The sequence below is a fragment of the Macrotis lagotis genome, chromosome X (genome assembly GCF_037893015.1).
Source record: "Macrotis lagotis isolate mMagLag1 chromosome X, bilby.v1.9.chrom.fasta, whole genome shotgun sequence".
NCBI classification, from domain to species: domain Eukaryota; kingdom Metazoa; phylum Chordata; class Mammalia; order Peramelemorphia; family Peramelidae; genus Macrotis; species Macrotis lagotis.
In genome coordinates, this window is record NC_133666.1 from 675247532 (window position 1) to 675253320 (window position 5789).

The 5789-nt window shown below is 40.0% G+C and overlaps 1 non-coding gene across 1 annotated transcript; it reads right to left on the reverse strand.

Moving 5' to 3' along the window:
- Window positions 1-4539: 4539 nt before the first annotated feature.
- Window positions 4540-4662, reverse strand: LOC141503838 (U6atac minor spliceosomal RNA). The gene has a single exon (XR_012473138.1). It is a non-coding gene; the product is annotated as a U6atac minor spliceosomal RNA (small nuclear RNA).
- Between the last annotated feature and the right edge of the window lie 1127 nt (window positions 4663-5789).

Consider the following 5789-nt stretch of genomic DNA (forward strand, 5'->3'; position numbering starts at 1 on the left):
ATCTACTTCATCTTGTGACCTATACTTTCTAAATTATTCTGATGAAGAGTAATTTCAAGTTCTTGGAACAGTGATTCATGGTGTTTTTGTGTTATTTCTACCCTTGGTGGACTCATCTGGTTTTGTTTTCTCCCACAGGCTTGACTCAATGGGAATGAGATTAGGATGGACAGGAGGAGAGATGAGATAATCGATCAAGGCGGAAAGTGAAGAGAGATGGATGGAGATGGCCCAGAGAGAAGTTCATGGGGAAGCAGGGAGGGGAAACCTGAGAGGTAGATGGATGGCTATTAGCAGGGTCAACAGATAGACAAGTGTGGGGTCTTGGGACATATGGGAAGATGGATGAGCAGAGAAACTGAGTGATGGATAACTAAGTCTAGGGTAGAGTTGTTTGACAGGGATAAGGAAGAAATGACTTGGGACATGAGACCACACAGTGGGTGGCACTCTGCTTTAGCAGCTGGGAGTCAGGAAACCCAAGTAAAAGTGAGAGGCAGAGATTCCTTCCTCTCCCTCCTCCTTCCTCTCATCTTTCCAACTTAATACTTTAGAAGATTCACTATTTTCCCCTTCTAGCCTTAGTAAGGTAAACCTATTGTTAAAAATAATGACTATATTTCATCTCATTCCCTCTTCTAAGGGCTTTCCCAGCCCTGACATCTCCTGTTCTAAGACCTCTCCTAACTTTGATCTTCCCTGTTCTAAAGGTCCTCCCAGCTCTGACATTACTTATTCTAAGTACCTTTCCATCCTTGAACTTCCCTGTTCTAAGGTCCCTCCCAGTTTGACATTCCAAGTTCTAAGGTCCCTCTTAATTTTGATAGGTCTCAGGATTGCCATCTGGCCATAAACAAAAGATGCATAGCTCTTTCTGAGTCCTAATGATCTTGGTGTTCAAAGTTTCCTGATCATAGGAGAGCCCCAAGATTTGCTAGTTCCTCATACCCTTTCTGTTCATGTTTGTATATTTGTTCATTTCCATTGACATTTTTTTTGTGGCCTTGAATTTTTCTTTTTTTTCCCCTTTTATTCTAATTTCAAACAAACCCTTCCCAATTACAATCACATTTTTGTAAACTTTTGAATTCTTCATTTTTTTCTAGCACCCTCCCTTCCCTATCCTCTTTCCCATGACAACAGTCTTATAAAGGTTGTAAATATAGAATCATGTTTAAAATATTCCCAAATTAGTCATGTTGTAAAAAAGGATATAGAACTAAGGGAGAAATCACAAGAAAAAAATTAAAGAAATTTTAAAAAGTGAACATTGCTTTGCTCTACATTCAACTGCATAGTTTTTTTTCTCTGTATGTGGATGGTATTTTGCTCAACACTTCTCTCAGGATTGTCCATGATCACTGAACTGTTGAGAGGAGCTCAATCCATCATAGTTGATCATCTCACAGTACAACTGTAAATATGTACAATGTGCTTCTGGTTCTGCTCACTTCAGTCAGCATCAGTTCATGCAAATCTTCCCAAGTTATTCAGAAGTCATTGTTCATATTTTTTTTAGGTTTTTGCAAGGCAATGGGGTTAAGTGGGTTGCCCAAGACCACACAGCTAGGTGATTATTAAGTGTCTGAGGCCAGATTTGAACTCAGGTCCTCCTGACTCCAGGGTCAGTGCTCTATCCACAGCACCACCTACTGCTCCTGCTCATAATTTCTTACAGAATGATAATATTGCATCATATTCAGCAAAATATCATCTCCTTGAGAGCAAAAAACTGTCTTTTCTTTCTGCCTCTAGTTCTTGTCACATAGTAGGCACTTAAAGTTGCTCATTGAATTGACAGTGTTTATTGAACTATTTATAATTTATAAACAATTTGACTTTTTTTTAGGTTTTTTTTTTTTTAGGTTTTTGCAAGGCAAATGGGGTTAAGTGGCTTGCCCAAGGCCACACAGCTAGGTCATTATTAAGTGTCTGAGGCTGGAATTGAACTCAGGTCCTCCTGACTCCAGGGCTGGTGCTCTATCCACTGCACCACCTAGCTGCCCAACAATTTGACATTTTAAAAAGAATTAATTTAATTAATAAACCACATTAGTACTAATCCATTGAATTTCGTAAACACCTATTTTGCATGCAGCCTATTATAAACTTGCTGAGTTACCAAGATTCACATAGGAAATACTCAAAGGATAAGTGAGGATAATGAGATCCCTGAGGCTTCTGAGGGGAAAAATTTAGATCTAAACAATGACAATTGCATTGTGTATTTTTGTTGCTGGTTCAATGTGAGTCAATAGGATAATAACTAATAGCTATTTGGTGCTTCAATATTTTCAAAACACTTCATAGCAATGATCTTGTTTGATCCTTAAGTGAGATGCAGCCCAGTTTGGTTGCGCCTCACCTGGGTGAGCCTAGGCAAATTACTTAACTTCTCAGTGCCTGAGGTCATTCTCTTGAGACTTGAAGATACATGGCAGGGAATACCTTCAATGGTAGAAGCTGGAAAGAATTATTATCTCTATTTTACAGATGAAAAGATGGAAGTGCAGAAAAATTAAATGATCTGCCTAGGATCACACAGCTAGTAAGTGACTCAAACAGGATTTGAATTCAGATCATCTTAACTCCGACACCAGCATTCAAAAACACTATTCCACCTAGATATGACAATGGGAAAGCTAATATGGCCTTAAGTTATATTGAGAGGCATAAAATCCAAAACTAGGGAGATGATAGTGTCTGTCTGACTGTCAATCACTCTCTCTCTTTCTGTTATCTCTTCCTCCTTCTCTTCTTCATTTCTTCTCTTTCTCTCTCTATCTTAACTCTTTCAATCTTTCTCCCTTCTTTCTCTCTCTCTCTCTTCCATTCTCTGTCTTTGTTTCTCTTAATTTCTCTTTGTTCTTTCAGTCTCTTTCCCCTCTCTATCTCTGTCCTCTTTCTCTCCTCTTTCTTCTTTCCTTGCTAACCTTTCCCTGTTTTCCCCTTTCCCTCCCCCTTTCCTCTCTTTTTTCCATTTTTTCCATCCCCTCCTACATCCTGGTGTGACCACATCTGGAATGCTTTGTGTTCAGTTCTGGATATATGTTAGCAAGACCACTGATAAGTTGGAAGGATCCCAGAGCACCACAACCAGGATGGTGAAGGGTTGTGCCATAGGAAGCTTATTTGAAGGAGCTGGAGAAGAAAGATAGGACATGAGAGCTGTATTTTTAAAAAAATATTTAATATTAATTTATTCTCATTTTGTACAAATAATTTTTTATACATTAATAAAATATTCTTGTTTAAGAGTAAACAAAATACCCCCTCCCCCCCAAAAATATAGACTCACTTGAGTGATAAAGTAAAGGGGGAGAGAGAAAAAAAGTAAAATAAAAAATAATAGTAATAATTGTAGGTATGGCCAGGTGGCGCAATGGATGGAGCACCAGCCCTGGAGCCAGGAGCACCCGAGCCCACATCCGGCCCCATACACCCAACAATCACCCAGCTGTGTGACATGCAAGCCACCCTATCCCCACTGCCCTGTGAAAACCAAAAAAAAAAAAAAAAGGAAAAAAAGACCCAAAATAAAATAAAATAGTAATAATAGTAGGGGTGGCTGGGTGGTGGACAGAGCATTGATCCTTGAGCCAGGAGTACCTGGGGCCAAATCCGGCCTCAGACACCCAGCAATTTACCCTGCTATGCGGCCCCAGGCAGGCCACCCAGACCCATTTGCCCTGCCCCCCCCAATAATAATAATAATAATAATAATAATAATAATAATAATAATAATAATAATAATAATAATAATAAATGTGCTTCAGTCTTTGTTCCAACACCAACAACTCTGTCACAGGTGGATCACATTCTTTATGGTAAGTCCATCACAAAAGTTACTTCCATATTTTTCCACCATTGCCATTGCTGATCGCAACTCCCTCCTTTCGTATTTCTCCACTACCATGTACTCTATTTTCTCTCTCCTTTCACTCTGACTCTGCTGTAGGGTAGCTGAGTGGCGCAGCAGACAGATTCCTGGTCCTGGGGCCAAGAGGCCCCGAGCCCCCCTACCACCCCTTAGGCCCAGCATCCACCTGGCCCTATGGTTCCGGAGAGGCCATCCAATCCCAGCCCCTTGCAAGAAGTAAAAGAGAAAATGTTTTATATCTGACAACTCTCCCCCCCATGGTCCATCCTCTCCTCCATCACTCACGTTCCCACCCCTTCCCCTTGTCCCCCTTCTCTCCTTCTTATTCCAGATGTCTATATCCCATTGAGTATATATCCTGTTTCCTCTCCTAGCCACCACTGATGAGAGCGAAGATTCCCTCATTCCCCCTTGCCTCCCCCACCTTCCATATCATTGCAATAGCTCATTGTAATAAAGAAAAATCTTATTATATGAAATATCTTGGCCTATTCCCCCCTCTCCTTTTTTTTTTAGGTTTTTGCAAGGCAAATGGGGTTAAGTGGCTTGCCCGAGGCCACACAGCTAGGTAATTATTAAGTGTCTGAGACTGGATTTGAACCCAGGTACTCCTGACTCCAGGGTGGGTGCTTTATCCACTGCACCACCTAGCTGCCCCTAGCATGGTTAGATGCCACAGAGTATGTGGCAATGCCTTAACTGTATATGTGTTGTAAAGGCCACTAGGACCTCTTCCATCCTTATCAAGGGGAGTGCTAACCTTCTCTCCTTTCACACAACACCCCCCTCTCCTTTTTCTTTCTCCCATTCCATTTCCCTTTTTTTCTATTGACTCCATTTTTTGCACCATATTTTATCTTCAAATTCAGCTTTCTCCTGTGCTTCAACTATAAAAGCTCCTTCTACCTGCTCTATTAACTGAGAAGGTTCGTATAAGTATTATCAGTGTCATTTTTCTATGCAGGAATACATGTAGTTCATCATCAACTCCCTCATATTTTCCCCTTCTCCTCCAATCTCTATGCTTTACCTGAGTCCTGTATTTGAAGATCAAACCTTCTGTTCAGCTCTGGCCATTCCAACAGGAACATTTGAAATTCCCCTGGTTCATTGAAAGTCCATCTTTTTTCCCTGGAAGAGGACATTCATTTTTTCTGGGTATTTGATTCTCAGTTGCATTCCAAGCTCTTTTGCCTTCTGGTATATTATATTCCAAGCCATACAAGCTTTTAATGTAGTTGCTGCTAAATCCTGTGTGATCCTGACTGCAGCTCCACGATATTTGAATTGTGTCCTTCTGGCTTCTTATAATATTTTCTCTTTGACTTGGGAGTTCTGGAACTTGGCTATAATATTCCTAGGGGTTGGCTTTTTGGGATCTCTTTCTCGGGGGATCAGTGGATTCTCTCCATTTCTATTTTCCCCTCTGCTTCTAGGATATCAGGGCAATTTTCCTGTAGTAATTCTTTGAAAATGATGTCAAGGCTCTTTTCCTGATCATGACTTTCAGGTATTACAATAATTTTAAAATTATCTTTCCTAAATCTGTTTTCCATACCAGTTGTTTTTTCAATGAGATGTTTCACATTTTTCATTTTTTTTTGGTTTTGAGGTAATGAGTTCTGATTTCTCGTAAATTCATCAATCTCCTTGAGTTCTATTCTTTGTCTGAAGGATTTGTTTTCCTCAGAGAGTTTTCTTATCTCTTTTTCCATCTGGCCAATTTTGCTCTTTAAAGCATTCTTTTCCTCCATAACTTTTTGAACTGTTTTATCCATTTGACCTAAGCTGATTTTTAGCATGCTATTTTCTTCAGCATTTTATTGGATCTCCTTGACTAGGCTGCTGACTTCATTTTCATGTTTTTCCTGCATCTCTCTCATTTTTTTTCCCAGTTTTTCTTCTAACT